General features: G+C 31.5%; 2 long non-coding RNA genes across 2 annotated transcripts in view; both read right to left on the reverse strand.

Moving 5' to 3' along the window:
• Positions 1-2,396, reverse strand: part of LOC106063075 (uncharacterized) — a 29,263-nt gene extending 26,867 nt beyond the window's left edge. The window contains exons 1-2 of the long non-coding RNA XR_001216934.2: positions 2,260-2,396; positions 90-152 (exon numbers count right to left, since the gene is read on the reverse strand). This is a non-coding gene — a long non-coding RNA (uncharacterized LOC106063075). The remainder of the gene's footprint in view (positions 1-89; positions 153-2,259) is intronic.
• Positions 2,397-3,745: 1,349 nt separating this feature from the next.
• Positions 3,746-11,939, reverse strand: LOC129926034 (uncharacterized). The gene is made up of 3 exons (XR_008777718.1): positions 11,860-11,939; positions 6,209-7,257; positions 3,746-4,292 (listed from the first exon to the last, which is right to left on the reverse strand). It is a non-coding gene; the product is annotated as an uncharacterized LOC129926034 (long non-coding RNA).

Consider the following 11,939-nt stretch of genomic DNA (forward strand, 5'->3'; position numbering starts at 1 on the left):
AGAATCTGAAGCCTAGAATGAACTCCAAAATTGATCAAAATCTTTACCATGCATCAGAGCAGTATTTGAATCTTAAGGAAACTACTCACCTCCAATAAATTAACTCTTTGCAAATAAATGTTTCAGATTAGAATAGATGAAAACTGTCAAATCTAAAGAAAGAAGAAAAATAATAGATAATTCATTTACTAATTATAAAAAAAATAATAACATTGACAAAAAAAAAAAAAAAAACATTTAACACAATGAGAAAAATATAAACATCAGAATATAAGGTGTGGACATATTAGCGACCAGAAGACCAGAACATGACAAAGCAAACAGCTGTCATTATCTGGTATTTCTTATCAAGCCATAATCCATTCGCCTTTTATCATCATATGCACTGATCACGAGTCAAATAAAAGAATCAGAAAATATGTGACACAGGTGAAAAGGTGTGTAATCTATAATTCAATTTTATTTGTAAAGTTAGCATTCATTTGAGCAAGACAGGATCCTGGGTTGTTGTAAGGGGTTCTAAAAAGTATAAAAAATTTGAGTGGTGACAATAACAAAGTATTAGTCATTACATTGTCAAGTTACAGAAGGACCCAGGGATGAATTGACAATATAAAAAAATACTTAAAAGCTGTAACATGACTTGATCTGCTTAAGATGCATCAGATATCCGTTCACGAAGATGATCATTACAGCGATCTAACGCCTGAAAAGAAAGCACTCAAGGCCTCAAGACCGAATGCTTAAAACCCAGACGGACCAGCTGTTATCTTCAAATCAATCATCATCATTTGCATCATATGAGAATTTAAAACATTAAAAAATATGGCCAAAGAATTTAATGTCTTTAATGTGTTTTTTTTTCAAATTTTGTATAAATATTCTTTTCTTTGTGGCACACTTTCTTTTAGTATTTTTTTTTAATTAGTGAAATTCATGGATTATTTGACATACTTGACTTGAATAGTAAATAGCAACACGCACAAGCTCCAAGCATTCCCTAACAAATATTTGCGTCACACAATTGATGTTAGATAGCCTACCAAAATTTCAAACAACAGTCAATGTGTGGAAAAAAAAACTCAGCAAACATGAATTGCAAGAAACAAGAAAGCTCAAATGGTGATGGATTGGGCATACATTGCGAAAGACACAGAAAACATTGCAAAACAGGCCCTAGATTGGAACCCATAGGAGAAAAGAAAGGCCGGTAGACCAAAGCAAACATGGAGAAGATCGGTAGACCAAGCGGCAAAGATGGCAGGATGAACATGGAACCAGCTTAGGAGAATTGCTAGATGGTGTAGAGCTATTTATAACCTTATGCTCCACTAGGAAAAACTAAGTCAATAATAATCTGTTTGATATTGATTTTTAAAAAAGTCCTAAAAGAAGATTGTTTAGAGCTCAGTCTGTATTCTTCCATATTCTAAGAACAGTCTACAAGTCTTCCATTTTAACATTTCCTTTTTCTTGCTTATGACAAAAACAACTAACTGTAGGACAATGTCAGGGGTAGGTAAGCTCAACCTCTTGGCTCAGCACAGTATTAAAAGTTCAAATTTTATGATGTCTAAATAACTGTTTATCTCAACCTTTTTTCCTTGCAAGTAACATTTGAGTAGAACATTCCTCTCCAAATAATTAACACTGTCCCTCACATCGTCTAATATATAAATAACTAAATTTTCTACTTTAAAAGCATCTCTTTTACCAAAATGTAAGTATGCCTAACCTGTTCACTAAAAAATAAACAGGCTACGACTACATCATTGGATAAATGTTAATGACTTCAGTTAATACATGGACATTGGGGAAAGAAAGAAAAAAAAAAGGGAAATAGCATCAGAGACATGTCAGAGTCTAATGCACTACATGACAGAAATAAACACTTGACAAACACTGAACACAGACAAACACAAAGTAGCACATCATAGCCTCAATGACAGCCAATTTCATCATTTGCTAGTGGCTGGAGACCACAAGGGAATGGGGTAGGGGTAATCTGCTCAGCTTGAAAACTATTACAACAATATCATAGCTCAGAATCCAATAAACACAAAATGTGCTTTCCCTTAGACCCGAAGCTCTGAATAGTGTTTGTCATCACAGCAGATCATCTAGATATAAATATATATCATCATATATATATATATATTATATATGGTTTTTACAACAGCAGTATACATCTCTTTATCTCATTAGTTTCAAAAGCAAAGTGATTTCTAAACAACATAGTGAAGATAGATGACTACTTACAATTTTTATTAGTCAACATAGCAGCAATCTTGATTCATCCTATAATCAAATCCCTATCTGGCAGTGCAGAGCAGTAAAAAAAAAAAAAAAAAGAACAGGATACTTTTTTTTTCTATGAAACATCCTTTGTACAGCTGGCTAGAAAAAGAAAAAGTATGTGTCACATAACTAGAGTGGCCAAAGTAATTGCTAGTGTAAGTTAAGTGTATCACCACCACAATCAAATCTGGACAATGTCAAGAACCCAAACACTCTTGTCAAGAAAATGTTGATCCATATTATGGAAATATAGTTTATACATTAAGCTAGGTGCATAAGAACTGTCAGACTTAAAGATGATTGTTATTAACTACTTTAATTTAAAGTATTCACAGATACTAGTGGGGCCTAAGTTCTCAACAAAGTTTCAGTGATTATTTTAATGCTTGTGCTTCAGTCTTATTTTTACAAACTTGCATCACAACTAAGCAAAAATGACCACAAACAATATATTTTCTCTGATTCTATTTGAAATGAGTGACAAATGTGCAAAGGTAGATTTTAAGATTTTTTAAAAATGTCTATGCAAGCATTTAAATAAAGAGACCATATATTATATTAAGGTACTTGAGAAAAAAAAATTACTAGTTTAACAACTACTGCAAATTTCAACATTCTTTTACAATCTTTTTTTTTTTGTTTCAAATAAAGAAATAGCATGCTATCAAAAATATTTTAAGAATCTAAATAATTCACCACCATGAGGAGAAAACAAAATTCAATAACGAAAGAGATAAAAAGAGTCCCAAATAATTCAACATGACAAATTAGGTTTTTAGGTGTTTTTTTTTTGTGTGTATCTTTTCATAAACAGCTGCTGACCAGGGAAAATGGAGGGATTTGATTACCCAAACTGTAACTACACCTCTACAACCAAAGTCCTGGTCAGATGAGCTCCCATCATACACCCATTTTTTGTTCTTATTTAAGTATAAAAATGAAATTTCAATATAATTATATTGTAGCTTGTACTTCAAAAATTAAAACACTTATAAATGGCAGACTGAAACAAACAAACAAAAATATTTAATTGAATGAAATTAATACTAGCAAATGAAGAGGTCTTGTTCTTTTCACAGTGACATGAAACTAACAAGTAACACTGAAACATGAATCAAGGGGGCTTGCCCCATAACTGACACAAGCCTTCCACCAATTGCTTGTGAATCTCCACACTCTTAACCACTTACAGATCTATACTATTGCAGTGTACAGTACACAATTCTATAACTGTAGACAAACAAGATTTAATCATCTTTATGACCTAGACATACAAGAAGAATTTAGAGAGAAATTAATATTTAAAAAGTGTATTATAGATATTAATGTAGCCAGATTAAAAAAATAATTTAAAAGAATATAAAATACTTAGTGAAACTGACAAACCAACACACAAATATAGTGAGGACCCAACCCATGAATGGAAAAAAAAAAAAAAGAAAAAGAAGAGGTCATGATGATTAGCAAATGGCTAGCGATATGGAACTGAAGACGTGATTGATGTGAGAGCATCAAACTATTATTTTTCATAAAGATTTTTTCACATGAAACTAACAAGTAACACTGAAACAGGAATATCACAGGGGGCTTGCCCCAGTACTGACACAAGCCTGGCGCCAATTGCTCTCGGACCTCCACTATCATCACCTGCTACAGACATTTATATACCACTGCAGTGTACAGTATACAATTCTAAGGCTGTGAAAAAAATGCATATTTTAGAGACAAATATAATAAAATAAAGTCTCACAGATATCAAACTTCAAAACTGTCTACAAGTGTATCCCTGTTAAACACTGACATTTATTATAATAGCTGTTTGTTTTCATTACACAAATTTTTGACTAACTAATTAATTACTTTTAATCTGAAATATTTTACTCACACTAAAATTAACTCACCTTTTGGCCTAGACATATAAGAAGCTTGAGAGAGAGAGAACACACACACACACACACACAAAAAAAAGCACAGGTGAGCTGTTGAAGCCAGCTCTAGAAATATATCAAGAAAAATAATTCATTTATTAGCTTTAGCCACATTATCTCCCTTTTTAAAGATTTACATCTTTTTTTACAAAGACAAAATTTCAATCATAATTTTGGAGATGGGGAAGACATCAAACTATTTAGATTGAATCATGCTAAAAAAAATATAATAAACAAATCATTATTGAATGAACATTCAGAAGTAACAAACATGTACTACAATCCTAGTAGGTTTATGCATCCTAGTGAGGAAACAGCTACATTACTCATAAGAATAAAAGTTAAACAGCTTTTAAAGTTTAAAATACTAAATATACAAAATTATAAATATAGCATTAACCCATAATATAATGTATTTTCATTTTGCCATGCATTAAGATTACAAGAATACTGACATTGAATATCGTAATGGTCCTTATTGGGAGACTAGCATTGTGCAATTACTGTCATAATTATAATAATAAACTTAATTATTTTTTTAATTTCTTATAAAAAATTAGACGTTTTAAATGCCAGAGTTTTGGATCAATCATAACACAAAATACACAGCATTTTTAAAGCATGCTGTAAAGCTGGTTCCCAAACTTTTTCTTTACCAGAACACTTCCCATTTTCTGAGAGTTTAGCGGAACCCATAGCTTTTTTTCAAGGTAGGATTATTTCCCATTTGTTTTAATAAAGAATAATTAAACCCTATTCTAAATTTAGATTTTATTTTCAGGTAAAAAAAAAAACATCATACATACACTTGCAGTATACAACGGCTTCGCCGTTGATTTGTTTCCAGGCTTTAAATTAATAATAAATAGCCTAAATACCCACTTCTTTATTTTTTAATTGAAATTAACGGGCAACATTTAAAAAATATAAACCTAAATTACTTTTTAGCCCATGAATTAGCGTATTCGTTACAATGAGATTTTACAGCCCACTCTCTATTTCCTTCTCTGTCTCACTCTGTTCCATCACATTGTTTTTAGATTTTTTTTAATTTGAATAATCAGGCTTCATTTTAATGATAAACCTAACATACTTTTTTAGCCTTTGATTTATTGTTTCATAAAATGAAATCTCACGTCCTGCTCTATCTTTCCTGAACATCCCTTTTTAAAATTTTAATAAATGGGCCATGTTTTGACGATCAATCTTACATACTTTTTAAGTCCATGCATTAGAGTAACTGTTACAATGAAATTTCACACCCGCTCTCTCTCTTTTTCCATCTTTCGATCTCTGGGACCACCATTTTTTTTTAAAACTGTGTTTTGTAATTGGTCCAACATAAACTTTTGACTTGATTAGGAAAGACCTGCTTCATAAATGCGCCCCTGACACATAAACACTTTCATAATTTAGGCACCTTAATTTTAGTATCACTTTGACTTATCCCTCCCTCCACCCCTGCCAACAACAAAAAGTGAGTCCTTCGTATTTCTACAATTTTTGGTATTTTGTTCTTTAAATTTAAAAAAATAATCAATTTGGTTTTATTAATTGTAATCTTTTATTTTACCACTTTTGAATGTAGCGGTTTAAAAAGTATGTGAAAATACAAATAACTACCAAATCTATACTTAAAACTTGATACTTTTAGACCGTTTTAAATCACACAGCTATAAACCATATAAATGTTTGTAATTAAAATAAAGCTTCAGATTGATTTTAGTTTCAACAAGTGTATTATAATTTACTATTTCTTTAAGAAGCTTTTACATAAAACTTCTAACTTTTAATTTTGTTGCAAATGCATTTTTTTAATTAACAGACAAACAAAAATAAGTCAAATATTAATTTTTAGACTTAATTCAGCATCATTTTAAGTATAGAAAAAAATAATAATTCTAAAACCAATTTAAAGTATTATGTATAATATTATATTATATATCATGGTAATATATATATTATACCAAGATTATACTTACATGCAGATTTGTTGGATGTGATGATATAAAACTGAAGATGCTAAAAAGGTGAATGATAAGACTTCTTAGTTATCAGTGAAGATGATGACATTCAAGGGATTGCTGAATTGGGATTGATAGCTTTAAAATCTCTTCATTCTTAAAATGTATCTTAGAGCTGTAGTTTATCACAATGAAGTTATGTCATGGTTTAAATGTCTTGCTCAACCAGTTTATCAAGATGACAGTGAAGTGATGTAATAATTGTGTCCTTCTCAGCCAGTTCACCAAGACATATTTTATCACATTGCAATGATTTAATAATGCAAGGATTGTGCTCCTCACAAACAGCACAATGTCTTTCCATATTCTTTGCTGTCACTGACAATCTTGCATTGAAGTCTATGTTTTTCTTTGGTTTGTCTGGTATAACAGTAAGCATCTGTTGCGGAAGTAGATTTTCTCCTCTTCTCTATCCTTCATTGGAGCATAGCAATGCATTATAATATGTCCAAGTTTATCCTCCTTCTATATGAAAGGAAGATGTAACCCGTGGGCTGTATGCCTCCCAATCCAATAAGCCTAATAATGTGAATAAACACACTCTGTGCTGTCTTCATCAGGAGTGTGTGTAGCGTCCTCACGCCCCTGTCCTGAGTAATGCTATAGCTCACCATAAATCAGTTGCTTCTGCTGAGAACCAATCTATCTTGATTCATTGATTCTTTGGATGGCAAGGTTAAACTTGTTCATCCCTACTGCCACATGCACTGACTTTCTAGTCTAGTACATAGTTCAGATCCTCCTTAGTACTGATGGTGGTGATGGTCCTGGTGGAGAAGATCTAATCATTCTAATGGTCTTCTGTGAGCTTTCAGATGATAATAATGGCTTTTGTCAACCAGTGTCATACACACCTTCTAGCTGGAGGTCCATGGCATCTTTTGGTTTTCATTAGCTGGTGGTTTTTCAACATGGTAGAGACTAGTAGGGCAGCTAGCCCTACACTGGCCTACACCCAACCATCCTCCTTTTTCAGCAGGGCTTAGGACTGTCCTTTGCAGAGTTTTCTGATGATAGATAATGAAGATCTAGATTATTTTAGATAATAATTATAACTCGATACTATAGAATTATAGTATATAATTATTTTATTATTATATTTATCATCTCTGGATCTAGAAATTAAAGTACATTAAATAGATTATATAATATCTAAAATTTAATAATGATGTATTGTAGTACTAGTAACTAGTAGTTACTACTATTAACTATTACAATTACAGTACCGGTATTTATTACTACATCTATAAATAATCTATAATGAAAAGTCAATTTAAAGTATTTTAAGTGATTAAAGTTTAACACCTCTGACTCTGTCTCTAGATAATAGTATTCTAATTCTATTCTAATTAATCTAGAATCTAGATCTACTACTAGATTCTAAATATAATAAAATAAGACAATAAGTCGACTTTGTTTATTTACTTTAAGATTGAGTATGAGTAAAGTTATAAAGTATCAATCATAGTATGAGATTTAGTATGAAGTATGACTGGTGTCTCACTGTCTGGACTGCTGTGCTCGTGTGGTAAGAATGTCACAGATGACAATGTGAATAGCGCTTTACTTTACGTTTACTTAGAGTCTTAAACTTAGTAAAGTAAAACTAGTAAATGTTAGTTACTAAATAGTAAATCTAAGATCTACTACTAGCCTTTAGCTTTAGAATCTAGATTAAAATTCTAGATCTAGTCTATAATCCAGAGTTATATTTTTTTAGATCTAAGTCTAGTAACTAGATTCTAATGACTTTATTTATTTATAGTATAGATTCTCTAGTCTAGAGTAAAGTGCGAAGTTCGAGCAGTCCCGATTTGACAAGAGGTTCGAACAGTTCACTTTTTATTGCTATAACTTTTTTATTTGAATGATTACCAAATTACTACTATATTGCTACTGCACATGCACCTTTTTTCTTTACTTCCGACACATACTATTTCCTTTTCCTTGTAAAGGTTAAGTTCATGGTGAGGTCAAACTCAGGAGGTGTGGAATTATTCTTTTTTACTACCCGGTAGTGAAGGAAATGGGTAATGGGATTAAGGCTATTTTTAAGTCTGATGGCTCATCAGCTCAAAGAGACTATTGAAGTTGTGGAGGGTGGGAAATGGTGCAATGGATGGTGTTCTTGCGCTGGAGTAAAAAGAAAATGACTTTATAGTGAAAATTAAATATTAAAACATGACATTTTTTAGATAGATTTTCTTTGATCTGTTCGAACCTTCCATCAACCCGATCGAGCTTACTAACTGGGGAAAAATTCGCTCGAGGAAAAGTACGCTTGGCAATACTTACCCTACACCTCTTTGACTTTGTATTTAATTTTAACTAAGCCTAGTGATACATCAAATCCAATCTATTTTTATAGAAAAAAGGACGAGGAATTCAGAGATACCATCAGTTTTTTCATAGGTTAGACCATTACGGTGCTATAAAATCCAAACTTGAAAATTGCTGCCAGCGGGCTTAATGCGCTCGAACTTCGCACTTTACTCTAGATCTAGATCTAGCCTTTACAAAATTTACTGCCTTTACTTATAGTAGTTTATTTATTTCGGACATTACATGAATTCGGACATTCACTGTTTTTGTGGTCATTAAATAATTATTTTAATATTGATTATAAAACTAGCACGCTGTATAATGGTTCTTGTCCATTTTCCAGTGATTCTGACCCAATTCCTTCCATTTAGCTGTCTTTTTATGTAAGAAAAACGAATTTCAAATTTGTTAGTCAGGTTGTTGTTTTTCCTAGTGGCTAGATGTTACCCGGATGACTTTACCTCTTCCTAGAGTTAAGACTATTTTTTGATTGGCTAAGTCTATACTAATGAGCCCGGCAATATTTATTCTGTTTTTGAAGCTGATTTATTTGATTTATAAGCCAAGATGTCTAATTCCATACAAAAAAAAAAATTAATAGGGTGTCCGAATTAAATTACGATTTTCTTACCAAAATTTATTTCTGACAGCCAGTTTTAGAAATCAATAAAAAGGATCTTATATTATATCTGTTCGTTTGTTGTTGTTTTTTTTAAATAGAGAATAAATGGGCAAATGTTTGGAGTGAGCTTGGTACATTGAATGAAGTTAAATGCTTAGATCTAGACCTACTAGATAGATCTAGATTTATATAGAGAGACAATAGAGGATTCAGTTAGGCAAGAATGGCTATCCTAACCTGTACTATACTACAAAAGATCATCTGTATTAGAAATTTATTAAATTAATCAACAAAAAAAAAACACAAACATTTAACAAACATCTTAATATAATATGCAAACCCCAAACATTCAACACACATCTAATCATGCAAACATAAAATACGTCTAAAAGATATGTGTAGAAGTCACTATCCCAGTGACCTAATTTTGGTAGAATAAGTCACTAATAAGTGTGTTCATATTTTTATTTTTTTGTGTTCGTATTTATGCATAATTTGATAACATCTTAATGATTTCATGTGAGGGGCTATAATTGGGGATCTTAAAATTTAGTTAATGTTAATATAGATCTAGAATTAAAATCTAAGTTTATTAAAGGGAAACTCTGATGGTTTTGACAATTTTTGATATAATATGTGTTTTGATTTATAGATAATGAATATATTATTCTTTTTTTTTTATTTGCAAGAATAACTTAGTAATTGATGTTTTTGTGACATAATTTTTCTGCGCATCCAAAACAGTCAGATTTTCACTGAATTTCTGTGTGACGTCACGAAGGTGCACTCAAATCCTATAGATAGGGAAGCGCCAAGTTATACGAGGACGAGGAAAAAAAATTATCTTTGATAAAAAAAAATTTCGTTAGTACATCATTAAAATACTTTAAAAGAAATTTCTAATGGTGTATAAATTATGACTGTATGTTTGACAGTAAGAAAGTTATGATTTTTTTGTGCCGTTTTGACCTAACATTCAATAACATTGGTTGACATGGAAAAAGTGATGAGAGCTTGACGCTGGCTCAGCCGGCGAGACACACCCCCAAGTTCAAAAAAAGTTGGAATTGAGTTTCGTAGACGATAGATCTACTTATTAAATAAGAAATTTAATAGTAGATCTAGTATTCGTAGTAAATTTCTAGCTCACAAATCTGATTCATTTATATTTATGAACTTCAGTTTTTTTTAAATGTCTCAGTAGTATCATTAATTGAATTCTTTGGCCTGGAAATCCAATGTATTGTTGGTACTGCACCTGGTATAAACTTCAATTTTTTTCAAATCCCATTTCCACAGCAATGAAAATGAAGTTGCTGAAACAGCTTCTCTCAAAATGGTTTGAGCATAAACAGGAATTAGCTAATGCCTTTGTAAAATATTTGCTCTTCAGGCGAATAAATTTTTCCCATTTTCCCTTTAAAAGTTCATTCAAGTTCATCTCTTGGAAACAAATGAAAAGAGACACTAATTTCTGTATCAGCATACTTGCTGATTTTATCTTTGTATTTGTGATTGGAACTACTGCAACAAGCTGAAAAACAATATTTAATTTTCTTCAAGTAGAAATAGAGGTTTAGATCTAGAATATTATTTATAAACAATGACCGATTATAAATCAACGTGGAGACTAGATCTAGCTGTGAAGCGTAACAATAAATGCGATCTGATAGGTCTAGATCTAGACTAGAGAGTTTATCGGTTATATAGGTCTAGATCTAAATTTAGCCAGCACCCTTGTGACGTCACGTTTTTAAAAACTAAAAACATCTCGCAGAACCACGTTTTTTTGGGGGCGCGGAGAATTTTCTGTCTAATTTATTAAATATAAAATTTTCCGAGCATTTAAATAAAAAATGATATAATGTTTACTATTAGACTATTACAACTTTTTACGCAGAATTTAAATATGTCAATAACTAAAATTTGAAAAACTATCGGAGTTTCCCTTTAATGCCTAAATATAGAGACTGTCAGAAATAAATTATCTAATTATGGTGTCCGGAATCAAATAATGTGGGTCAAATTTGTCCGAATTAAATGAAATCACATGGCCTCTTTGACCTTAAATTAGTTAAATATAATAACAAGGGAGGTTAGGGGTACAAATATAAGTAGTCATCCTTATTGAAGTTATTCTCCTTTAACTAAAGAAGATTTTGATACGTCATTTTCTTTTCTATGTCGAACCATTGTAAAATAATGCGCTGTCAAAGTCAAACTAATTGAAACTTTCAAATTTGGGCCTATGCCCCTTTGGCATGGCTATAGGTGTCCGAATGTTTAACTACTCTAGCTAGAATCTAGTCCTTTACAATTACTTTAGTAACTCAAGTAACTGCCTTTTAGTGAGTTTAGAATCTAAGATTATTCTATCTTTACTAATGATTCTAATCTAAATCTAGGATTCTATATCTAGGTCGTCTAAGAATCTCAATCTGAATCTAGAGGACTAGAGTCACTAGATCTAGGTCTAGAGTCTAGAGTCACTAGAGACTAGAGATCATCAAGTCATGATCAAGTCGATTCAAGTCTATAATCCGGTTCTAGAGTCTATATTTTTTTAGATCTAAGTCTAGTGACTAGATTCTAATGACTTTATAGATCTATTAATCTATATCTAGATTAAAAAAGATTTTACTAGACACTAGACAGTAACACTCACTAATAGTAGACTAATCTAATCTTAGATGAATTCTTGAGTCTGGAGATTCACTAGAGTTGTAGCGTGAAAATAAGCCGCGT

Source organism: Biomphalaria glabrata, chromosome 4 (assembly GCF_947242115.1).
Source record: "Biomphalaria glabrata chromosome 4, xgBioGlab47.1, whole genome shotgun sequence".
NCBI lineage: Eukaryota > Metazoa > Mollusca > Gastropoda > Planorbidae > Biomphalaria > Biomphalaria glabrata.